Here is a 27,278-nt window from a genome sequence, read left to right on the forward strand (position 1 = left end):
CTATCTTTAGGGCCTGTTCAAGCTTTAATGATTCTATGACTCCTGTGCATCCTCTTGTCCTCATTGCCCTCAGAATTTCCTTTCAGTAGTTTATACTCCTTCCTAACCAAATCTCACCTCTCCAAAACAGGACAAAAACAAAGCCAAAAAGACTCCCAATCCCATTGCAGCACAGGGATCCCATTCTTTGTTCATGGCATTCCGGAGTTATGTCACATCGTGCTGCATCTCCCAACTTTGTGCACAAGCATGGCACGGCTGCAGAGGGACGTTCCTCTGGGAGAGGAGTGTTACATGCATGGTTATTCCACTATAACTGCGGCAGTAAGCAGGGAATGCAATGGTAAGAACTTCAGGGCATAGACTGTCTACTCTGTACGGCATCTAGCAGTGAAGAGCCCTTAGGCATTATGGGGCCAAAAGTAATTATGGGTGATTCCTTTTGATATATCACCATAGGGCATTAAAAACACCTTTATGGGTTTCTGAAAGTCTAGAGGGAGATGCTTATTTAACAAAAGGACTTCCCCTCTAGCTCAGCCTGTAAATGCAATAACTTCCATATTATTCCCTTAAAGAAAAGACCTCTTCTTACAAGACATGTGCATAAGTCTGTGAATAGTTTCCTTCCCTATGTGGGACTAGTCATAACCATAAAGCTAAAACTGGGTGAATGTCTCTTTAGGATCAATATCCATGATTTGTAATATACATGTAAAGACTGTATTAATATTCTCAGCACTGCAGCCAAATGTTAAGCTCTACAACTTTATGTTAAATATTTGTTTTTACTGGCTGAGTTTTAATGAATGAATACAAAGACTAGGAGAGAAATCCATATTTTCTTTGGAAACCAGAAAATTATTTTGGAAACATTCTCATACCACTATAAAAGCCCCAAAGTGTATCTGGTAGGATGCCAAGGTATGAACAGTGTTACTGAATATAAAGTAATCACGAAGAAAGTTTGGCTTAAATAGCTGAGAATGTTCTGGAAGATAAATGAACTTTTCAAGTTTGTAGTATGTCAGAAAGCATAATTTCCCCCAAATTTGTGATTCTGAGTGTCAAGAGACCAGCATTATGTGAAAAGAGGAACCCATCAAGTACAGTATGTGCAGCTGCAAATACTAATGCTGGATGAATGACTGTACACATAGCTAGTAAGTCTCACTGGACTCATCACAATGTTCCCTATTTGTAATAGTAAATCAAATTCGTTGTCCAAAAAGAGCCACCACTTACTGCTAAATGGAGTCATATGATTGTTTCTTAGCCACATGGTATTGACTTCTGTTTGCTGAATGGCTGACCTACATTCAGGAGATACGCCTCAGAAAATAACTGCACTTCAAATTCCACAATGAAAAACAATGAGAAATCATTTTTAGAAGAGAGTGGGAGAAAGCAATTTTATTCACGAAGAACTGTAAGACACTTGAGGTATTTTTTGCCAACATCAAGAGGAAAGTGACATGTAATTTGATTAAATGGTTACAGACATCAAATTTTTAAGCAACTGGCTTCTCCATCACCCTGTTTACAGAAATAAAAGGAGAGATTTGCCAGTTCACAACTATGTTACTTTCAATTTTCACTTTTTAAATTAAGAACTCATCAGCCCTCTTTCTCTGGGACTCTATGGTCTCCTTTCCTCACCTTTCTAACAAACGACCCATGAGAAAAGTGTTTCTTCTTCCTAGGTTTCAATCCATGACAATAACACTTATTTACACCAAGAGGGTCTTTACATTGACAGCTCTGTACAGAGGGATTTCTGAAATTCAGGTAAAAAGTATTTTTTTCACTGACACACACTTTCCTTTGTGCTATATGGTTTCTCTGAGGTTGACCAAAGGTAGGCCAAGATATTATGCAGTAATACAGCGTTGCACACATGCTTCACCAGACACAGTTTTTTAGCTGCTGTGTTCCTCATGAACTACAAATGAACATCTTCATATCAATTTGCCAGTTATCTGAATCAGTCCCCCGGCAGTATAGGTCTTGCACATATCTATTCAGCCTCATGGCTTCAGTTCCTCAGATAGAATATCCTTCTGCACAGTTTGCAGATTTTCTTTTCTGAAGTTTTACTTTAGCATACCAAGAATAGACAAATTAGTAAGGTAGGATGCAGAGCTCCAAAATAGACTCCAAAACATTGTTTTTCTATACAATTAAGCACGAAGAGTAAAACAATCTGTAATTTCTCATTTTTCAGAACTGCCAGCTATAACAAATCTGATTAACTAATTATATTAATACCAGAATTGTGATTTTGCTTTCAAATATTTGTGAATATATGAGGATGATAGATATATTCATTTAATGTGCTATGAAAAAAAAAAGGGGGGGGGATTTTAAAAAGTTGCAATACCAACACAAATAAAAACCCATAACCTGGAATAGCATTCAACGTGCAATTCAAACTGAAAATGTAGTTATTGAACAGAAAACCAGGAGCCAAGAAATATCAGGATGGAACCATGTCCATTAAGTATACAAACCTGGTAAATACATGTTTGGGAGTTCAATAAACTGAAAGTTAAATTTCTGTTTAATAACCACAGCATTGCAATAGAACTTACAATTTCCATTCTTCAGTTCTAGACATAGAATACTCAGAATATCAGTGTGCTAACCCCTGTATGGGAAACATTTTTTTGGAGTTCTAAGACTGATAGCTTGCCTCCTAACTACAGAATTCTCTGAAGTCAGAAAAAAAAATAATAAACAACAAAAAAAAATCTGCTTGAAGGTAGGTGTGCAGAAGGAAGAAAATAGGAACTGGTAGATGATACATAAATAATGGTGCCAAATTCAAAAACTCTCCAGGTGTTTACCATTGGCTAACAGACAGACTTGTAGAAAAGACCAGATTGAGGCACCAGGCAGATGATGGGAAGGGAAGGGAAGGGAAGGGAAGGGAAGGGAAGGGAAGGGAAGGGAAGGGAAGGGAAGGGAAGGGAAGGGAAGGGAAGGGAAGGGAAGGGAAGGGAAGGGAAGGGAAGGGAAGGGAAGGGAAGGGAAGGGAAGGGAAGGGAAGGGAAGGGAAGGGAAGGGAAGGGAAGGGAAGGGAAGGGAAGGGAAGGGAAGGGAAGGGAAGGGAAGGGAAGGGAAGGGAAGGGAAGGGAAGGGAAGGGAAGGGAAGGGAAGGGAAGGGAAGGGAAGGGAAGGGAGCATCTTAGTTTTTTGCAAGCATGGTTTGTTTTTCAGAAGTAAATGAACTGTTTGAATCTTCACATTCTTCCACTTTTATTTACTAATTCCAGGCTGTGTCCCAGTTGTGTCATCTGCTTAACATGGAAAATTTTGTTTGAACTGAGATTCAGGTTGCTCACTTCCATATATCTTTGTAGAGTGCATTGATTTCTTCCCATGTATTACAGGCAGAATGAGTAAATGTGAGTAAATAAAGATTCTTCTGCCTTGACTCTGGTAATCATAAAGGGTACTACTCATGGGACTTTTGCACTCTTATACTGAGCTATCAAGTCTTTTCCCAATATTTCCATATGTATATCCACATTTTGAAAAATCTGCAATCTTTTCCTATCCCTTTCAAAAGTTTTCTTGTGCTAGGGTATTTCCTTATTTGAATGGTGAATTTCACTGAAGTCCTGCAAAAAATGGTCTCTGGGTATTTATTAAGAAGAAATTAATTTCAGGGATATATGTTCTTTTTCAGGGAACTAATAGGAGAATGTTTCAGCTGATATATTTTATATCACTTGTACATAAGTGATGACATATAAAAGATCACTTATAGTGTAAAATTATAAGTTACAAGTTTAGATCTGACTATCAACTGTATTTCAACTTTTAGTATATGCTAATTTGCATTATCTTTGAGACAAATTAAAATTACAGCATCACACATATACATACCATGGGTACTTTCTCTGCATTTTACACTTGGAGACAATAGTAACTGGTGCTGCAGTAGTCCTGGTAGTCAGGACTTCAGAATCCACTGAGTTCAGTGGAAGCTTTGCTGTTTGTTTTATAAGTCCCCCAGACGGCACACACTCATACGTGTGTGTATATATGTATTCCATACATATACATACAAGCACTGCAAAACCACATTATGCATTCTATGCAAAACAACTTCATACAGATTACAGGCCAGAAACATGCTGCTCTCAACATAATCTCACAAACTGATTTTTTTATTATGGTTTCATTTTCTTGAAATTCTGAAGGGACAAAACCCAGAAAAGAATGTGATGATGGAAAATAGAAGTTGAATTGTTTTTCACTGTAAGGTAGCTCCTATCATAAATAACTCTGTTAACCACCTTAAGCACTACTGAAATATTTGAATAACATATAATGGAGAACATACACTGTATAAAGTCTGTATGCATATGAGCAATTGACTTGTTAACTGCATATAACTCTAATGAAAGCTAATCATGCATTCCCCCATTTTCTGATAATTAGCTGTTGTTATCTGACAGACACCATTTTCTACACATGCTTTTGCTCAGAGGTAAGTATGAGAAAAGTTTGCTGAAGGCAGGACTATTTTTGGCCCAGTAACACTTATGTTGCTATGTGATCTCAGATTACTGGGTAGATAGGTACACAATGAAGTCAAACAGCTGATCTGCAAAACTGAGAACAGTGCGGTTTCCTCTACTGGTGCTTGTTTGTGTATAAATATGCACATGTGCACAGACTAGGGGTAATCAAAGGTTATTTTTTTTCGAGATATGCTTGTCAAAGAAAGAAGCCACATCCTGCATCCTGTTAAGACCTTCTGTTAAAATGCAGCTAGAACCCCTTAGCAAGCTGCGTGAAGTCACTCTGTACTGTGGTGCCCGTGACAGTTTGTACGTTCTTTTCATTGAGTGATTTAAAGTTGATCTTAGTTAAGATAGAGAGACCATGTGCCAGTGCTGCTGCAAACATTACTTCTTTCAGTCAGTTGATAATGGCAACATTGAGAGCCTTTGATCATTGCCATCACAGCAAAGCTGTTGGTGGCAGCAAATACAGTATCTCTTTCAGTTCGGGTCAGATGGGGGATTCTTCCAATGTTAGTGGAAAAAAAATAGCAGCTACCTTCTGCATAAGTCCGGACTCAGTACCTTTCACCTGTCTTGTCTTTCCCCTCAGCCTGTGTACTGGGCATCTGGTGAAATTAAAAGCCAAGCTGTCTCTGCAGGATAGTTACAAGAAGCACCCAAACTTCAGCTCACATATTTTATTAAAGAATACCACATCCCCTTAGGCAATGAAACTCTCCAATAAGCATGATGGGCTGTTGAAAGGAAGCTGTGGTATACAGGTACATTGGCCAGTACAGAACACATTTAGGTCTGCAGTCATTACCATGGTAGGGATTATAAAAATCCCATAAGTACACACAGTAATGACAAAAAACCCTATATCAGGCACTGATAAAGGTATGTATTCTCAACCCTATGCCTGCATTGTGATTAATTTTCTGCGGTAGTTATACAAAACTTATGTGGATAAAAGTTCTACATCCTGACTCACTTACAGAAATAAATCTCTTTGTCCGTGTTTTCAGTTACCACAAGGATCCACAGGACTAGGTGCACCTGGTCTCCTTTTATGCTCCCCAAACCCCTTTCTGCAGAGGGGGCAGGAAAACATGAATCCTATGTTGGAAACACAGCCTATGGTGTTCGTACATGAGCATAGATGATGGAGACAATCTGTTCTTGTTTTCCCTGTATGCCCTGCCTTCTTCTGTTGGGATATTTGGGACAAAACAGGTCACAATTAGTGACGATGAGCTACGGCTACACTGTCATGTATCTGGCACCCCATTCACCATGTTCTGGCCTCATGTGATGTTAGACACATCTCCTCCAGATGAAGGGATGGGGAAGGGTAGAAACCTGCTACACTTCTTTAGCAGCAACAAAGATTCTTAGCCTGGTGTGTTTGGTTTCCAAAATCCTGTTAGAGGGCTGAATTACAGCTATGATGCCACTTTCTCTGTAATTCCTTTAGGATGCATATTTTGCCCATGTACACATTTCTCCTCTGAATTAGACCAAACTATTTCGTAATTGTTCTAATTTGCTTTGAACTTTGCTTTGTGACAGAATTTTAAGACTTTTTTTTTTTTTAATAGTCTTCCTTCAGAATGGATGTGTAGTCATAAACTTTGATCCTGCTGCAACACAGTGTTTCACTTTTTCTTCCTTCAGATTAATAAAATCAGGGAAAGAACACAAGTTTCAGGTCCTTTCTTCCAGTGAATCCAATCCCACCAGTGTCATATGACTTAAGTCAGTGCACTCTTCATGCCATGATTGAACTCTCCCTGGCAGGGTCCACCCTTTACTAAAGATGGACAGGTACTTTTAAGAGAAGAAGAAACAAGCCTTCATTTCAGAGACATGTACTTTGGATTTTGGTAGTGTTGGGATCTATCAGTTCCCCAAATGGGGCATACCTCTTACATCATTTAACACTGGAAATGCTATGGTTTTATTGAGAGTGAAAAAGGGAAAATCCCAGCTTCGAAAGTCATCATTACTTAAACATATCTCTTGGGCACATTAAAAAAATAACTCTTTCAGTTCAAACTTTACACCAAAAAGAAATGGGAAAAGAAAGGGAATTCCCTAAGAAGACAGAAAAGGAGAACCTGACATTTACTCAGGATTCTACAACAGAGGTAATTCTCAGGAAAATGTTACTCAAGCTGGGGAACCACAAGGTTCAACACCATTTGCAGAATATTAAAGAGGGCAGTTGTATGGCCTAAATCTGTCTGAAAGTTCCTTTACCTTCAGATTAGCCCCTGAATCTGCCTTTTTTTTTTTTTTTTTTTTTTTTTCTCCTTTTACCCCCATTGCTAGTTTTATAAATCATCTTCAGTGTTTACTATGGGAGACAACAACTGAAGACAACAATGCCACCTTATGAAAACCACTTTTCCTTTCTGCAGTGCTAAACAAGCCCAGTGGGATAATGTAATTGTCAGGGACTTGCTACTGCAGCAACTAAATGTCAGTCAGTGGAATATAAAAAAAAAAAAAAAGTTATTAAAGTAGAAAACTGATCACCAAAACCAGATGGGAGAAACACACACTTTGATCTAATGCATTCTTTAATGCCAGCCATATCCAAGTGTGAAGAAAAAGTTTGGTCTCTGTCCTTCTCGTTAGTGTGTTTCTGTTAAAGATATGGGAATGCAAGTCTATTTAGGTATGTGCTAAATAAAGACAATGTGTATGTTAAAAATAAATAAATAAATAAAATCCCAAAGAGAACAGATAGATACTTATTTTTAATAGTTATGATTTAAGCAAAATTTTTCATTGTGTTGTCAGAGAAACTAGAGACAAGCTAAAAAATTTCCCTGACAACATGAAGCTGAGCAGTGTTGGAAACATAGGAAGAATGTAGATACATAAGAAATTCTGTGTGTCTTGGAGAAATGAGTTGCTGCAAATGGAAAGATATTTAGCAGTAGAAGCTGTGATTTTGATGTAGAGACATCACCACTTGCTCAGATACCAGCAGATACCATCACTGTCTTTTGGCTGTAGTAAGACAAATGGAGCTGTAACAAGCATCAGGCAAAATAATTTTAGGTGGAGCAGGTCAGTTATCATAGTTAACAGAGGTGTACAGGGCAGCGGTGAACCCACCTGTGGGGTGCTGTGTGTTGTTCTGGTCTCACATATTGGATAGAGCTGAATTCAGACTGGAAAAGAAAGGATTACCAGAAAAGCTGGGGATTTGAAAGTTTGTCATGCAAGAGTCTTGTTTAGCCTGTGAAAATGAGTGCTATGAACAGATCAGATTATTTAGTATATCCCAGAGTGCATTACTGCATGAGAGGAGATTCATTTAAGTTAAAGGACAATGTGGTATAAGAGCTAATTGCAAAGGATGGTGACAAGTAAGTTTTTGACTTGAAATTAGCATCTTTCTAACTAGTAGAGGACTGAAATTCCTGAACAGCCTTCTAATAGGAACAGTAGGGAAAAGCAACCCACCTGACTTTGAGTTAGATCACTCTGTGAAAGGGATTACATGGAACAGTTGCCTGCACCAGCAGGGTTTTGTGTTCCAGGAAGTGCTTGTCGAAATAAAATAAAAACAAGATCAAGAAGACAAGTGCTACTTAAGCTACTGAAAATATACCTTGCAGCAGTATGTGAATTATTATGTTTGCTCTAACCTGAAAACTATTATTCATTTAGCTTCATCATGAAATCAGGTAGGTAGAATACTCACGGAGTCTTCTTTTTTATCTGTACACAGCAGCTTTGCTTTATTTTCTATAATCACCAAGAGCTTTGCTGGCAACGCATTGGAAGATTTAGAAACCAGGGGCTGGGGGGGATCTTTGCTTGCTTTGTTGAAAACCAGATAAAGGCTGAAGTAAAAAAAAAAAAAAAAAAAAAAAAAAAAAAGGATTCTTGTGAGATTGGGTGGTAAAAGACTGCCAACAGGCCTAAGATTATCTTGAAGCAGTGGGCAAACATTTCTCATCTATCATGAAACCGTGCACTTCCAAGCGCAATGGGATGACAGTCACAGCAGGTCTGTGTGGCACCTGCTGCAGAGGCTGACTGCACGGGCACACCACTCTTCACAGTAAGCACTGCCTGGCAATATAAAGCCAAGTTGTGTGACATATATCCTCACAAGAGATATACCAATTACTTTAATGGAAAGAAAACAGTTTGCATGCATGATTGAGCTTTCATGTTTTCCTTATAGAGGGCCTGGGGAGTGTGAAATGACTCATGGGTAGCTTCTTTTTCAGAAGATTGCTGAATAAATTATTAGACAGACAGCTACCCTTGGGCCAGTATATTGGGCTGAGGGAATAGGTAAACAGAGAAAGAAAAAGCAGAGGAATTAAGTGTGTGTGAGAGACAGCAGTTGCTCACACAATAGTGTCCTGCTTTCAGGCGAATACTCTTTCTAGTGTTTTAAATTTCTTCCTGTGGTAACAGGCTGAGGGCTGTACTGAACTTTAAAGGCCTTCATTAGTTGCTAAGTTATACTGAGACCAACCACAGTGCAGCTATTCAATAAAGATATTTCATTATTTTACTAGACTGCTTAGCATCTCAGTACCAGAAAGAAACAAAAAGCCCCAAAGACCAAGCACAAATTAGAGCTGTTAATCTTTAAAGACAGATGATTCTTCTGAATATTCTGGGAAAGACTTTTTTCTCCCTGATACTAGTAGAGATTATAGAAGAGTCACTCTTGTATAAATGAGAAGTGTTTGATTGTTTTGTTTAAGTGAGGATTATTATTTTTTCCATAACCATATCAAACTCAGCCACATGGAATTAGCTGGCATTTGTTCTTTCCCAAGGATTTTCCTTCCCAGCAAAGATATTCCTGCCCAAGGTTACTGACGTAACCAGTCATACAGTCATTCAAACATATGCAAGAGTTTGTGTAAGGAAAGGAGGTGTTGGTACACTGAAGTGCCTGTGGGCAGTTGAGAGGTTACATCCATTACATCCATTTAAAAGGACTATGACTGCAGGAAAAAAAAAAAAAAAAAAAAAAAAAAGAGAGAGAGATCTTTTCTTCAGCAGTTTAGTTCAATCTGCAAAACAGAATGGGATACTTAGATACTCAATGATTTATTTTAAACAAAATGGTATGACTCATGCTTGCTCCCTATCAGAACTAGTGTGGTTTAAATGCAGTCTCTCTCCCAGACCATGTATTCCTATTCCAGGAAAAGCAGCAACAGCCTATTGGAAATTATTATTTCCCTGTTCTGCCATTTTCTATCAGTTTCCATCAACATGAAAACAAAATTGCCATGCTGTATAAATAAGGTAATATGAAAATATGGTCATTGAAAATGTACTAAGTGGTGCTTTCAGAATACAGGAAGACTCTTGCTTTGAACTTATTTGCAGTTATCATTTAATAGCCAGAAAAACACACAGACTGCTCTCTCACCCCACTCCAAACTCATCCCTCCAACATTTGTTTTATTGAAGTCTCATCAAGTTATAAACACCAGCTCAGAGATCTCTTTAATTATGGTCTAAGAATAGGATTGTGGTGTATCAACAAAAGTTGTGTCTACATTTTAGAATTTTTGTTTCCAAGATTATTCATAGCCTGAGAAGGAGATAGGGTACAAAATTGCCATCTGATTGAATTTCACCATGAGAAAGTTTGCAAGGCTATTCAAAAATGGAAAAAAAAAAAAAAAAAAAAAAAAAAAAGCCTCATCCAATTCCCTATGCACAGTGGGAGTCTCATCATTGTAACAGGGGATATAGCCATGCAACTGTCTCTCTGAGTAGATACAAGCTAAATACATCTATCTACTAACCACGTAATGAGAGTTGTCAGGTCCACAGCTGAGTGCCCTGGTCTTCACCTCATTTTTTGAGGTTAAATGAGAATCAGATTACCCCCACAGGAAAGTAAGAGAGACTGGAAAACAATATGAAGTGATGAAATAGAAGTATCTCAATGATAAAATTCTATTCATAGTAATTATATTCAGAAGTAACTTCTATTAGGACAAACCATTTCAAGACCTCTGTTGCCAGGGTGACACCTGACAGATAGGCTGCTGCATCTGATCAAGTATCCCACAAGAAGGAACTAGAAAATTTTCAAGGATTGCTAGTGAAATTCAGTTCAGATGTGTACCCAGCTATGTCTAAATTTATTTTATATCTTCTATTCTTTATATTTAACTACTATCTATTCATTGTCCTACAGTTATGTTAGAAATCTAATGTCAGCATGAGATGAAGTTTTATTTAAAAAAAAAAAACAAAAAACAAACCAAAAAAAAAAAAACACAAACAAGCAGCTAGAATGCAGTACCTCAGTCTACTCTACACTTCCACCAAAACTTATTTCTTTGTTAAAACTTAATAATTTTTTTCTTTCTTATTCTTTTAGCACCTCCACTTTTTATCAATAATCTAACTAGAAAAGCTATTGCTGCAGAGCTTCCTGCTGAGATCATATTAGGAAGTAATGGGAGTGTCACAAAGGAATATGTTCTCATATTTTCAGTATCACCTTTTTCTTTTTAATTTCCTTTCTACTCGTATGGGAGGAAAGGGAGAGTCCAGAATGCAGTGTCTAAAAGACTTACTAGCTTATCTTCCTGCCATTCTCTGCTAATACAAGATGCTTCCCTGCATGTCATCAGCTAGTGCTTTGCCAAGTCATCAAAGTCCCAAGAAGACATTTTTCAACATTCTTCCCAGGAAGACTTATGTCTTACTATTGTTTCATGCTTAGCCAAAATAGTCCCTTTAAATGTCTTCCATATAGATCTATCAAATAGTAACACCCAAACTATTTTCCTTCCTTGGAATTTAGCAGCCTTCATTTATACACAGATTTTTGTGAGAAGACAATTTGTTCTTCGAGCACCATGAGCAGTTGTTACATCACATATTTACTCCAGAAACCCAGTGAATTTCAGCCCCAATATTTCACCGTTCTTCCAGATAACTGGAAAAGCTCTAAGAAACGTAAATGTGCAGAAATGTGCAACCTTAGCTATAGATTTATTATAAAATTCAGCTATAATACTTAACAGCTTCACAGAGGTGAAAGGTTGTGACAGCTTGTAGTTGTGTGGACCTTTGAACATAAAATGATTGCAAGTTGATTTCTCTATATATACATATATATGATGACTATGTAAACAAACTGAACAAGAGCCTCTAGAACTATCTGAATTTATAAATTTATAGCTGGTCATTACACAAGACGGGATTTCAGCAATAGCCATTGGGATTTTTTTTTTCCAAATCTGTTTCCTACAAAAAAAAAAAAATCTTAAAGAGTTTTAATGTTAGAAGCCTACGTAATTTAGTAATTTAAAATGAAAATTATTCCAAGAATTTGATACTTACATTTAAATATTTATTTTTAAATTAATAAATTCAAATTTAAATTCAACACAGAACATAAGACACAGAAATATTAAATTTCAAAATAAATGTTTCCAAGACATATTCTTTCTCATATGACTAGAGGGAAGATTAAAATATTTAAAAATAAGTATAGTTAAATTTAAAACTACTGATACAATATTCCTTATTATTTTTATTCTTTATTATTACTATTATTATTATTGTTTTATTTTATTTTTAATTATTAATGATACTAATAATCTAGTCCTTGAAGTGTTTAAATCTTGGAGGTTTTCACAAAGCAAAGTGCTAACATTACTCCAGGTTTGTAAATGAGAATTAAACACAGAGTTTAAATGTTTTACCACTGGAATAGTAATGAAACACAACACCTCTGCTCTGTTCTCTCAGTCTTATCTTAGACACCTCAAAGTTTCTGGGTCTCTCTATTCCAGAATGTTTTTTGGTACAACTGGAGAAATTCAGTCTTGCATGCTTCCTTTCTAGTAAATTGTCTTGACAAATTTTTAGTACAAAACCAATTACAAAAAAACAAACAAACAAAAAAAAACTCTTCAGGTCTTTCTCTCTATGTTCAGATTTGTAGTTGCTGTTATTATTATACTTAGAAAATAAGAATCAGTTCCTCTTTGGAAGGAGCACTGTTTCAGAAATTAACTTTTAGCAAGGCTACTTCCCATCTCTTCAGTTGCTACATACCTAACAGATACCTCAATATGCTTCTCATTTTACCTTCAGATCAAAATAAATAAGTTTAATGTTGTAATTCCTGTAAAAAGAAATGGATTTTTAATATTTTGCAAATTAGTATGCAAGGGAAACAGAAAAGCCCCTGGTTTGCATTGGTCCTATACATCTGATAGAAAATTCCCGCCAGTGACTCATGCATTGTATAACATCCCCAGTGAACCCACATGATCACTGTGATGATTGACTTGCAGGAAAGAAGGAAGTATGGGGCTTTCCAGACCACTTTTACAGAGCTAAATTATTATTTCTATCAATTCACTTACTCTAAATTAGGGAGAGAACAAGGATTGCAGATAGAAGCACCCTGAAGGACAGGAGTTTCTGGTGACAAGCGTGAAGCAGTGCAACACACAGAGTGTGAGTGAATGGGGAAGTTGTAAGTATCTTAGAAAATGGATAGGATAGACTGCAGCCAGCGAGTTTAGGACAGCTTTAACCCCCTGGTCATAAATCCTGGATGTGTCTGAAACTATTATAGCCAGGTTTGTGCCCTCTTACAAGTTTCCCATTATAACTTTCTTCCCCTTGGAATTGGCTACATCATTTTGGGGTGAACTTCTACCCACATTTACTTGTGCAATGCAGAACAGATATTCAGTGAAATGCTGTTTGACGTATGCAGTGTACACCATGGAGATCATAGATCTGCCTGAACATTATAAGGTGAAAAAGACTGTCATGAGAAAATGCCAATACACCAAAATCTAAAGGTGTTTTATAAGGCTGTGGATTCACAGCCTTCTGGCAAGTGCACGCAGGGTTGTGTTGTGATGACACTTGACTGACCACTGAGCATCTGTGAGCCTCATGCTAGGGCTGCCTTGGGGATCTTAGGGCTTTTGGTGGTTGTCAAGTACAGCTTTCTAGACTTCTGATTATTTTTTTTCCAATGGTGATGAAGTCCTAGGATCTCAATCCCTCCTGAAGACTTCTTTTCCCCTGGTGGAGAGGGGAGCCTGGTATCATTAAAAACCCTGATTCATGCCAGGGCTCCAAGTTCTGCCTCTCATGCTCATTGATCTTGGCTCCTACCTGATGCTCCTAAACTCCCTGATGTCTTATTGATTTTACTTTCATAGCCAAGACAACAGCTGCAGTGGTTAGCTTCCCACTTGCATTTTGACTGAGAGCTTCCTAAGCCAGCTGATGTGATACATTTTTAGTTTTCCACATGCAGGCATCTCATACTCCATTTTTCATTTCAAAATGGAGCATTTGCTCCAGCTTTGTTTGCTCATCTAATCAAGCCACCTCCTACAGTGTTACAGGCTCCACTAATAAAAACATGATTCTGACAGAAAACATTACACCTATATGTTTTCTTTTTTGCACTAACATTTTAGGGATGGGGATTTTTAAAGTCATAATATTCCTGAAGCAGCTAATATTCCCTCATGATATCCTTGTCTCTAAATTGGAGAGACATTGGATTTGACAGATGGACCACTCAGTGGATAAGGAATTGGCTGGATGTTCACACTCAAATGGTTTGCAGTCAATGGCTCAATATCCAGGTGGCGTTCCTCAGGGGTCAGTATTGGGATCAGCACAGTTTAACATTTTTGTCAGTGACATAGACAATGAAATTGTGTGCGCCCTCAGTAAGTTTGCTCATGACACCAGGCTGTGTGGTGTGGTTGGCATGTTGGAGGGAAGGAATGCCACCCAGAGGGACTTGGATAGGCTTTAGATATGGGCCTGTGTGAACCTCATGAAGTTCAACAAGGCCAAGTGCAAAGAGATGCTCTTAGGTCGTGGCAACTCCAAGCACAAATGCAAGCTGGACAGAGAATGGTTTGAGAGAAGTCCTGAGGAGAAGGACCTGGGGGTACTGGTTAATGAGAAGCTCAACATGAGCTGTGAATGCATGCTTGCAGCCCAGAAAGCCAACCCAAACCATTCTATGATTCCATGATTCTATGATACTAGCATGCTAGCTAATCATTCACGCATGCCTCCTGCACACTGGCCAGACTCGAGCTGAGGGTTACCCATCCCTATATTCTAATTCAGTTTTGTGGGAAGAAAAGCCCTCAACATACGACAAGTGGCATGTAATTAACCAAATCTAATGTTGGTTTCAGATTTCACAAACAAGAAGTTCACATCACATTGCTAAGGGGTTTCACACCTTAAGCCATGATGCACACACCACCCTACTGCAGATCAATAGAAAACAACATTTAGTTTCACACTTCCAATTTGAGTGATTCTCCTTTGATGCTTAAAGTTGCCTGTCCAGGTTTCCAAAGAGCAGTAACAAAAACCCAAATAACTTGAAGACAAGTCCAATATAAAATAGTTAAGGATAGCTGCAGGTGCTAGTTCTCCACTAGCTTCTCTAGTTATTGTGTCTATTAATTTGCAAAATACACTTTATTTATTTTTTTTTTCTTCTGTTTTTTCTTTGATTTCAGTGAAGACCAAAACAAAGAAGGCAAAAATCTACACTGGAACAGACAGATTTTGTGTTATTTTACAGTCACTCAGAGGCCCTCAGATCACAATACTTTAAAACAGTAACTACCAAGTTTCATGTGGCCTGGGGTAAGTTATATTATGCAAATTATGTATTACTGAACCGATTCTATTTTTCCTAATACCATACATATAGTTCATAAACTGAAGCATGACATCAAAATCTGTACCTGTCTTCCACATTATTTCATATAACATCTTCACCGGTTGGGCTTTCTTGTAAAGGGATTTCAGTGTCATATTAGGATAAAAGGAAAAGATATAGAGAGTTCACAGTAATTGTGTTACCTCGTGATTTTTTTGACAGCTGTGAAAAACAAAATCAGCACTGATATTTCACCAGTAATACAGGTTCCTATTCCCAGATAATAATAGATCAATGACCTTTAAATTTATTGCAGAGAGCACATTTTGTAGAATTCTTTGCAGGTCTTTGAGATTTCCCTACTTTCCTCATGCCCATTGAAGTTGCTGAAAAGTCACACATGAATTGCCTGTTTAAAATCAGGATTCCAAACATTAAACAGATTTTGTTTCAGTGTGAAAATCTTTCAGGGTCAGTCAGCAGTTCTCTGGATCAGCATCCATACACACAGCTCCTTGGAGAGTTTCACTCTGCAAAGTTGCACTCCATTCCACCCTTCTCTGCAGGAGCTGGGGCCTCTGGGCGGGGGGTCAATGGGGTTACAGTTCTCTAGGCTGGCCAGTTGTCTCACTAAGGCACACTAAAGGTTTTGCAGAACTAATGTGGGGGCTGGTCTCTTTCCAAAAGAGGTAGAAATCAGGGTGTCCTTTAAGGTATTTCTCTAGTACAGTGCTTTCATTTTTTATATGTACTACCTCTGTTTTACACCTTACTGCTGGAGACCTAACATAAAATCATAGCATCACTTAGGTTGGAAAAGACCTCTATGATCATCAAGTCCAACTGTTAACATAGTACTGCCAAGTCTACTGCTAAACCATGTCTACATCTACATCTACACATCTTTTGAATACCTCCAAGGATCGTGACTCAACCACTTCCCTGGGCAGCCTGTTCCAATGCCTAACAACCCTTTCAGTTAAGAGATTTTTCCTAATATCTAACCTAAACTTCCCTTGGCACAACTTGAGGCCATTTCCTCTTGTCTTATCACTTGGTGCTTGGGAGAAGAGAACAATCTCCTCCTCATTACAACCTCCTGTAAAGTTATTGTAGAAAACAGTAAGGTCTTCCCAGAGCCTCCTTTTCTCCTGACTAAAAAAAAAACAGTTCTCTCAGCCACTCCTCATAAGACTTGTTCTCCAGACCCTTCACCAGTTTTGTTGCCTTTCTTTGGACACACTCCAGCACTTCAATGTCCTTCTTGTAGTGAGGGGCCCAAAACTGAACACAGTATTTAGGGTGCGGCCTCACCAGAGCCAGATACAAGGGGAAATCACTTTCCTAGTCCTGCTGGCCACACTATTTCTGATACAAGACAGGATGCTGTTGGCCTTTTTGCTCACCTGAGCACACTGCTGGCTCATATTCAGCCAACTACCAACCAATACGGCCAGGTCCCATACCCATGGGGTTGTTATGCCCCAAGTGCAGGCACTTAGCCTTGTTGAGACTCATACAGTTCATCTTGGTCCATCAGCCCAGCTGATCCAGATCCCTCCATAGAGCCTTCCAACTCTCAAAGATATTGACACTCATGCCCAACTTGGTGTCATCTGATAACTGCTGCACTCAATCCCCTTGACCACAGAGCAGTTCCATCCAGCCTAGTTCTTCATGCCAGGGAACAAGGAACAACTTACAAACACAACAAATCCAGCTGCATTCCTCCTCCCATGCATGTGTCACCCAGCGCAACCCACCAAATTTTTCCTGCTACCAATGTGTTAGAAAAGTTGAAGGGCAGATGCTGAAGTTGAGTGAGAAGGGAGAGGAGTAGATGACAAAAACACTGATCTAACCTAAAGACAGGATTTAATCCATGGTTGGTTGTGTAGTTATGGAAAGTATGATTCAGCAGAATACCAAGAGAAAACATGCAATAATTAGTTCAGTTGAATTCATCAAAATTCCCCATGTTCTCAGAAGTACTTCAATCAAGACAGCCTTGACCAACCAAAAACAATGGGCATTTGTGAGACATATTCCTTACACAGTAAAAATTTCAAAGCTCCCCACATTGTCCAAGCATAATCAAAACAGATCAATAATGCAAATACTATCTCCCCAATTGCTGTCACTGTTTGCATCTGACTCTGATATACCACCAGAAATACACCAAGTTTTAATAACCATCTTTTTGATGTCAATGATTTCCCAGGCTGATGTGAGATATTATGCTGACACATGTATCTGTCTTCCTGTTATGTACAAGGCAGAGTATTTTGTAAGAAAGAGCACTGCGAGAGTGAGAGCAGTCGATAATTCTCTTGGCTTACCAAAGTCTATTAATTTTAAATTTCTGTCATATAACCAATTGCTTGGCACTTACATTGGCTTTCAATATGTCATTTCAACTAACTTAGAGGATCTTTTAGGTTTTAAAGATGCTATGAAATTCCCGCTGAATACACATAGCCATTTTATAACTATCAAGGAAAATTGTTATAGATGGTTACCCACAAAATAATATGCTTTTTCAAAACCAGTAATTTACTGACTGCTCTGCTACTAAATTCCTTAACTTGTCCCACTAGCTTAAGTCATTTTGCATTCATTTTTTTTGTGCTTGGCATCACCTTGGCATTATTCTTCCTTATTTCCTATTTATGGAAATAAAAATACATTGTCTGCAGTTTTTTTTTTTAAATGCAAAGAATCTGATAAAATAAAATGTTCTTGCACTCAATCTAATATAAGAGAAAGTTTTTTACTGAAGAAGGGTCTGCTTTGGGTTTTATGATTACTAAATCATCCTCCCCACTGAGATGCATTCAATCTTGGGTGCCTATTTTCTTTTGTTCCTTTGATGATGGCCAGCCTACAACTTTACTTGAATTCACTGAACTACTGCTACATGTCTTAAGTATGTAGTTACATGCTTGTCAGAAGTGAGGACTTCATTACCAGTATCTCTCACCATTAGGGCAACAAAAGAGTAACTAGTACTCTCTGCTGAACTCCAGAGTCCGGTGGAGGACATAGCCAAAGACCAACCTCAAAGCCATTGACTGACTCCCAGCAGCAGATGCTAGAACGTATATGCAGCTCCTTTGCAAGGCAAAGGTAAGCTTCAGAAAATTAGTTTGTGTAGCGAGGCATTTAAAATCAGCTTTTATTGTGAAGCAGCTCTGTACACAATGAAGACAAAGAAAGAAAAAAAGAAAAAAGAAAAAAAAAAAAAGAAAAAAAAAGAAAAAGCAAGCTGTTTGGTGATATGAGTCAAAGGCAGTTTTTCCAAGGCAAGCAGGCGGGTGTAGAAAACATTGCTTGAAATCTTCTGACCCTTTTCCTCCTGCAGCGTGAGCCTGCAGCAACGCAAAGCATGGGCAGGGGAAGGGTTACAGCTTTCCCAGCTGTTCACACAAAAGGACACTTTGCACCTGTTCCCAGTGAATGAAAGTCTGCTTTGTGTGGTTGCAGTTCATCACCCTGCCGGCCTTGGCGTGGGGCCTTGGCGTGGGGTCTTGGCGTGGGGCAGGCCAGCCTGGGCCCGCTGGCTGGAACCAGTGCCGTGGAGGAAGAGGGAGGCCAGTGGGCAGGCCCCTTGCAGCCTGGCTCCATTATCTCTAACGTGCAAACATGCCCCCACCTGAAGGCCGACGTCACAGCCAGTGCAAACAGCAGGGATGGTCAGCTAAGCGTGAGCAAGGGAATATGTACTTTTCGCTTTAATCCCAGCACTGTTTAGTTAACCATGTTTGCTTTGCTGGCATGCTTTACACAGTACCAGTGAGCTATTATTCTGAAAAAAACCCACTGCACTGCGCCTGTGTGATTATAAAGAGATGTACTTCGCACTTCCTTTGATGTTGTCTTAGATCTACATCTCCTCAGTTGTGATTTCCCTCAGATGCTGCCATCAGATTTGTGCCAGGCCCTCAGTGGGGGTGGATGAGCCATGGCACTGCGTGGGGCTGCGCCAGCAAGGCCTTTGGGCTGCTTGGGAATGGCCATCCCTCTGGTGAAACCGTGGTGGCAGAGGCATGAGCTGTGGTCAGAGCAAGGACAAGATGAGGAGCTAGGCACGTATTTTGATATTGAGACAGAGACAAACAGACAGACAGACAGACAGAGAGAATTAAAACCAAAGTCCCATAACTAAAATAGCAGCTTCTCCTTTTCTCGTGTCAGTTGGTGACCCAGCACTATAAACGCTTCTCCTCCTCAGCACAGGGGTCACAAACAGGGCATGCAGGCCACCCATCTGGGCCAGTGCAGCATCAGCAGGATAGACCCAGATTTCCTCTCCATCTTCACACTCCGACCTTCAGAGTATATCTCCCCCAGCCCCCACTTTAATCCTGGGGTCTTTACTTTGGAGCTTATAATAAATCAATAGACAGTAAAAGAAAATCCCTGTGGGAGCAGCAATTGTGGCTCTATTATAAAAGCTTAAATTCCCCACCTGCCACTTGACCAGTAAAAAGCTTGGATTCCCCACTCCAGACCAGATTATGTAAAACTATTCAAATCCTGAGTGACAGTATTTATGAAGACAGCTGTTGGATTCTCCAGCTGGGGGAGGCAGGGGCAAATGCTGCGGAGTCCTGCAAGAGCTGTCCTGCTATTCACCCTCCCACTGATGGACTTTTTTCACTGATGATGAACAATACCTTTATTTTTTTCTTTTTTCCAGGTGGAGGAAAATGAATAATAAGTCAGAGAAATGAACAACTCCCAAGCCAACAGTTCTCAGAAATATCTTTAAAAAACAGATATTGATTCAGAGACTGTTCTCATTCTCACGTCTCCCTCCCCCTTTCTCTCCCCACCATGTCTGAGCTGGGTTGTTCATCACAAAAACTGGCAGGAGGTGTGAACTGGTCATTTGTCTATACCATTCAGCTTAATACATTTCTGTGGAAGGATGCTATCGTTTTCAGTCAATCAAATGTTTAGCCACTCCCCTTCATCTCACCAAAGCTCTGACATTGACAAGTATTGCCATTCCTGTTGGTATTTCAAACTACTGTTTACCAGCAGGGGGTTAAAATCCAGCCAAACGAAGTGGTTTCCCGTGGCAGTGGTTACTGTGCACTGAGAAAGGCTCAGACAAGAATCCCAGCCACTCACCATTACAGTCAATAGTGAAACTCCTGTGGACTCCCCTGCCTCCATTGGGTTCTGAATGCCAACATCACAATTACAGGAGTAATTGGAGAAACCCATCTTTTTACATTTCACCTTTTTCAAGTTTGGGGAGGACCTGATTCTGTTCCACGTATAAATAATCTTCCAATAAAGATTGTTCTTTTACCACAAGGTGGACCACACCAATGAAGTTTTACTGAATGTGCAATGTTCATTTGACCTATATCACTTCTGAGATCAGCTCTAACAATATAGCATATCAGCATTTGATAAAACCTCCAAGACACATAACAAAAATACATATAACAAATCTATTGCAATATGACCTTAATATATTCAGCCTTGTCTTTAGTTCTGATCTGGAGCTTATTTCTTATCTTTGTTGCATTTATACAGTTACATTTTTCATGTACAGACCGTGGCCTTTAATTTGTTTGGTTTGGCAACAGAGGTACCATAAAATTGTACCAAGAGGAAAGTCACAGGTTCCTTTGCACAGAGGCCACCCTGTTGCAGTCAGTCTAGACTCAAATTCCCTTCTTCTTGCACTTCCAGGCTGGTGGGTAGCGCGGGGCAGTGCCATAGTCCTTGTATTCCCCCTGCACCTAGATCAGCATCAAATTTGTCTCATGTAATGAGTCATTGGAAAGGTAGGTGTCTAACTGAAGCTAGTCATCTAGGCCTAATAACAACCCTGAAGGAGAGATGTGTATTCTGCATAGGAGGATTGCCCCCTCCCAAGCTTGTCTTTGGAGGAAGGTTGGATGAAATGCCCTCTGGGGCTGCTCTGTCCTCATAGGCTACAGAAGGCTAGCTGAGCCCAAATACCTGGCATTTATATGGCTGAGGGTAGGTAAGGCAAATCTAGACATAAAGGGTCATCACAACCCTGAAGTTCATGCCAGGATTTCATCTTGCCATAGAGCTGAAAAAAAATAGAGAAGTTGTTTTCCATGATGCGCTTTATTCTGTACAACCAGTATCCAAAATAGAAACTGGTGTGGAGATCTTGCACTTTCAATTATTATTTTTTTTTGCAAAAACTCTTCACTTCCTCCCATTCTGAACAGACAGAATTGCACTCCACCCCACATCAGAAAATTAGACCCTCACAGGGGCCAAAAAAAAAAAAAAAAAAAAGGCAACGGCAAACAAGAATATTGATGTAAGAAATGTAAAGAAAATTGTCTAAAAAGCTTTCATTTAATGAAATAAAAATATATAATTTTAAACTTCAGAATTCATGTCACTGTATTACTGCTTTGTAATGAATGCTCCTTTCTGACTGGTTATTGGCTGTGAATTTTGAGGCAGTGTCTGGGCAAGTGGAACTGATATACCCCTTAAAATTAAGTGAATAATCCTGATCCAGAAAGACTGTCAGTTTTCTTTGCATGACTGAGGAATGTGTGATGGAAATGAGAATGGAAGCCACACAATTCTTCAAAGAAAAAATTCCTACATATGCTGCTTTATTGCATATAATATGCAATAAATATAAATATAAAATATATTTATAGTAATTTATTTGACCATATAACAGTTCATAGATGCAGGTTTCAATTATAAATATTTGTGCACATGGCAAAAAAATAAATAAATAGCAGATATAAAGTGCTTATCCTTCCCTAATTTGCCTTGCCAAAACATACACATTTATTTCTTTGTTTGTCTTTTCTTCCCAAGAAATATCACTGTAATGTATTAAAGAGCTTTACAGAGGAAAGGAAGCAGGAGTCTCCAATGGGCTTCAGCTCTGCCCCACTGATTACCCCCACAGAACTTCCTCTGACAAGGCCAGGACAAGGAAAGAGAAAAGCTAAAGTCTAATTTGAGAGAGTGGTCTTTGGAAAGGTAATCTCCTTGCTGGAGTTCAAAGTACCCTCAGAGAGACTTAGCTGCCGTTCCCACTGGTGTTGCCAGTGGACAAGATCTGGATAAACACTGGAGCTGTTCTTCCTGCACACATTCAGGACAGAGTCATCCCCCCAGCACTGACGTCAACAGACTGTCCCAGGCACCTGGCACATCCTGGGATCATGCTCCAACCGGCTGTTAACCCAGCAGATATGTTAAATGGAGTGAACTTGGCAGTTTAAGGTCAGTCCCAGAGATAACATTATCAGAAGAGCCATTTGTTTCCAGTGGGAGCAAACACAGGCATCTATCAGGCTCCTTCTTTCCACAGCTCTTGCCAGAAAATGATAGAAGACAAAAATAAATAAAAAAGAAAGAAAGAAAAAAATATATACCATGACTTCTTGAATTGGTGTTCTTGCTACCTTAATTGATGGTATTTGTTTCGTTTTGTTTTGTTTATTTTTATTTTATTTTACGATATGTCTGGTTATCTGGCCTGTAGCACCAGCAAGGTAGCAATAACTTTAACCAGTAGAGCCCCAGAAAAAATAAAAAATAAAAATAAAAATCATGTATGTAAGCTTTCTTTCAGGCTGCAACAGCTTTCTGATCTGGCTGTACTAGCACAGCAATACAGGCACTGTTACCCAGAACATGAAGCCATACAGTTTTCCCCTTTATCAATTCATCTATTCTTCCCTTTTGAACTATTCCAGACTTCAACACAAGCCAAGTTCGGAGAGAGTTCAAGCTTGCTGTGTACACCATGAGGGCTGAAATATTCGGTTTCCATTTCACAGGAATAGTTGCAGGTTCATAGAGCGGGTAAAAAGCGACACCTAACATTTGTGCCAGCCTGGCAATCACTCTGTGCTGCTCAGCCTCCCAGCTCTGCTCTGCACAGAGCTGGAGTGGAAATCCATTCGCAGCTAGAAAGGCTTGGCACGTCAACGGGATGCTGTCAAACTGGCAGGCCTAAAACCTTATCTGTCCTCTCTTGTCTACATTTGTTTGCAAAATCTACATTATCTTTTCAATATAGAAGTGCTTTATTTCCGGGCACAGCTTGGAGTGAATACTTTTCTAGGTCAGTATCAATGTCAGAATTGGTAACTGTCCTAGTCCGGTGAGTACACAAGGGAAGAACAGAACAAAGTGCATGCACATAAAAAGGGGGAGAGGATGAGGACATCTTAGGCAAGGAAGAGTTTCATTTGGGCTTGCAGAAATGATGATAAGAAAAAAAAATAAGTTAGGGAAATTATGTCATGTACCTTCTCAAATGCAGACTTCAGATTTTGTATTTAAGAGTAGGGATAATATACTGTTTTAGCTCATTGAGTTATTTGTGGCCTGTGATAAAACAATGGATCATATAACAGACTTCATGTATTACACTGCGGTGCATTCTAAAGGGGGGGGGGGGGGAGGGGGGAGACATAAAAACAAACAAACAAACAAAAAATTCATTCCTAGAAATTGAAATGTTTATGATAAATGGAAGATGAGACGATTATCACTGAACAGTGTATTCCCAATATTAGAAAGTGCAACACTTTTTAAAAATCTTTTGGGTCCTATTGAGACACCTGTTTCCAAAATAAACTGGTGGCAGGAACAGTAACAGTACTGCTGCTGAATTAACATATCATTTTCATTCTCTACTTTAAAATATGTTACATCATTTAATGTTATCATTTTGGTTTTAGCAGATTAGGCGGCTGACCTTTACCACATCAGTGTGTCCCTTCCTGCTTTCTCAGAGAACATACAGATCATGGGAGGGCTGGGGTGTCTTTTGCCAGACAGAGGACACAGCCCTTTATTCTGGGCTTGCAGGAGCTTCCAGCCTGCCAGGGGAAGGTATGACTTTTACCAGGTAGATGCAGTGCTACAGATAAGCAGCCACCAGTTTCATAGAACTTTGCTTGCTCTCCTCAGCTCTGACCACCGTAACATGGCCACTTGCCCTTCACCATGCTACAAACAGCAAACCAAATCCACCTTGACATTCCTCCATCCTGTGCTTCCCCCCCCCCCCCCCCCCAAAAAAAAAAAAAAAAGGAGGGGGGGAGAGGGGAGAGGGGGGGAACAGCAATGACTTTTGAATGCATTTGGGTGGCAGACTTGCAAAACTGGAAACTTCCTATGGACCCAGTAACAACTTATTTGCCTGCACAGGACCTAGCAGAATGAGACCCTAAATCTAATTAGCAGCCCCTAGGTATTACAGACAACAGTAATATCACTAATTTAATACAAATGACAATGAGAGGAAGGGACAAGCTATTCACAATACTGACTTCTTTCCATCCACAGATGCTTGGCAGGACTTCAGATCTGAATTTAGGGAGTGTGTAGACTTTGCTGAAATGGCCATTCTTTATACAAATATGTCCCCAGTCAGCAATAAAAAGAAACAGATGCAGATTAACACTAACAAGTCACATACCCAATGTACTATACATCTAACCTAACACATGTGAATAGTCCTAGTGACCTTACAGCTGTTAAAGAAGCACACCCGAGTTGTAGGCATTGTCCTCTCTCACAGTGCAAGCTCTCTGCAGAAGCGAGGAGTTTGAAGGCAAAAGGAACAGCACCCACATAGTAACTGATGGACACCAGAGAAGAGCAAAATGGGGTAGAGCCGTCTTTACATTCCCTAAGAAGATCTCAGAATTTTAGACATTTTGTAAACTCTTGCCTTCTCAGCTCCCTCTGCTCCCCATGGGGAGATGAAGAGGGGCTGGACTGACTCATGCCATCCTGAGGCCTAAGGGGCCTGTGGTGAATCGAGGCAGCTGCAGGACAGAAAGAGCCCGGATGACTTGCTTACACTGGTCTCCAATTTTCAGATGACTAATGTCAGGTGAAAAAAATCTCACTTTGATGGCTGACTGAGCTATCCTGCCTCTTGCAGTGTCGAAAGTGAAGTGGGAGATGAGTAAAACCCCTGCTGTCTGGAGCTGCCAGAGCTCAGACACTGTGGGAAAGTGGTTGTGACCTGTAGGCAAACAGACTACCTGCAGTGGGTGTGTGACTTTGGTATTCGCTCTCCTTCCCCCCGCTGATTGTGCAGTGACAGGGCCTGGCAGTTCCAGCTAGGACAAGGCTCAAAGCACTTATTGTTGTCTTGATCTTAGACACTATCACAGGTGTGACTCCTAAATCATTTACATAGATGGGATGGCCCAGCATCTCCAGCAGTTCTCATAAGAATTATGCATTTTGGAGAAGAGATTCAAAAGTCCACAGAGGGCCATCCAAAGGCAGAGGTAAAACAGAGTCTGTAAATCTATTGTGGCCCTAATCTGTTGTGGGGAGGGGAGGGGATGTGTCCCTATAGCTTTCTGTAGGAAGTCCCAGAACCTTGCTGCTTCTGTCTGTTTTTGAGCTGCCCTGTTGTGTCTTGTGATCAGGTGTTTTTGAGCAGTGTGAATTCACACCACCATTCGTCTGCATCCTCTTGGCATGTACAGAGACTGAGAGTCAATGACCTTCCACACTACATCCACCACTCCTCTCAAAGGATCTATTATGTGGCTCAGTGGAAGAGCACAAGCCGGGTTCTGTTTGAGTCAGCGTGACTCTTACAGTATAAACACTGCAAAAAAACTCTCCACGTAGCCAGTCTCATTTTGCATTAGTCAGGAAAGGTCAAGGCAAAATTGCAGTCAGGATAAAAGTGGTCAGTGTTTGGAATCAGTCCCACTTGAGATTGATTTCCTGCCCTCCCTTCCCCCTCCTAAAAAAACCTACACTGCCTCCCATTACCTGAATATGGAGTTTATTGAAAGTTGCTATACATGCCACACACACACATTTCACATACAAAAATTCCTTGAGTGCCCTCTGAAACCATCCACATGAGTAAGGAAACTCTTAAACGTGCTTGTTCTGCAGCCACCAAGGAAAAACAGAAATTTGAAAACCAGAGCCTGTATTCTTTCCTTTACTGTTTTTATTATAGTGTTGTTTTTTTCAGAGAATTGCCTCTAAAATTAGTGGCAGTCCCTTCTAGAAATACAGCCAGGCCAAAAGAAGAAACCAAACCAGTGGCTTTCCGCCTAGCACCCAGACCCGCTGTTATGGATTCAAGAGCAATCCAAGCATTCTCAATTTCAGACTGGAAAAAAGTACACAAATCTGTCTTGATGTTTTGCTGATCAGACATTAAAAATTAAAATAAAGTGCACCTATGTCCATCGGAATTAAAATAATTAAAATATCAGTCTCTAGGAAGAGAATAGTTAGATGCACTGTTGATTAAATAGCAGTCAAAAATGACTGTCAGCTCTCTCTTTTTAATGGGATATCTGTCAAAGTTAGAAATTTTATCTCCCTAGTCCCTTCAGCACTCTCCTTCCATTTGACAGCAAATCCTAACAGAAGAACCAAGAAAGAACTTAAGACAGACAAGGTAAAATACTCCAAGATTTATGGACTTGAAGGTCTGGAGGGACAAGAAAGCATTCACTTCAGAGTTTCAGCATTGTATATGCCCAATAGATACCCACTACTATCCCAGAGGAGATTCTTTCTTCTATAATATTAACAGGCAAATATGATTTTCTTGATCCCCGTTATTCCAGCTTCAGTACTTCCCATCAGCTTTCTGGATCCCCTTCTTGAATATTTAATTTACAGTGCTTTCAGAAAGATGAGAGGAAGATTTAGTTCACCCTTTACTTACCTTTTTTGTTTGACTGTTTTCTTTTGTTTTCACCTTCCAGTAGTAACTCACTGTCCTCTACTCTGCTGGACTATTTCTGGAGTGCTCTGCTCATTGTACATAGATATGATATTTTACTTTTTTTTTCTTAATATAAATTCTTCAGTACATATTACAATTGAGATTTCTGTAACAGAAGTCTGCTTTTCTCCAACTGAAGTGAAGGGTCATCATGGCTCACATCTTTCCAGTGATCATGAGGTGTGAAATCTTTCAGAAATGCAATGTACAATAGTTTCCATGAGTCAACCATGGACCTCTTCATCACTGCTTCATAAGAGGTGCTGTATTCCTCTTCACAGGAACACAGATGCTG

General features: G+C 39.6%; 1 long non-coding RNA gene across 1 annotated transcript in view; it reads right to left on the reverse strand.

The window, feature by feature from the left end:
* Window positions 1-8,104: 8,104 nt before the first annotated feature.
* LOC309876863 overlaps window positions 8,105-27,278 on the reverse strand; it is a 115,632-nt gene continuing 96,458 nt past the window's right edge. Inside the window, exon 3 of the long non-coding RNA XR_014317265.1 lies at window positions 8,105-8,380. This is a non-coding gene — a long non-coding RNA (uncharacterized lncRNA). The remainder of the gene's footprint in view (window positions 8,381-27,278) is intronic.

The sequence above is a fragment of the Aythya marila genome (assembly GCF_965140915.1).
Source record: "Aythya marila genome assembly, chromosome: 1".
Taxonomy (NCBI): Eukaryota; Metazoa; Chordata; class Aves; order Anseriformes; family Anatidae; genus Aythya; species Aythya marila.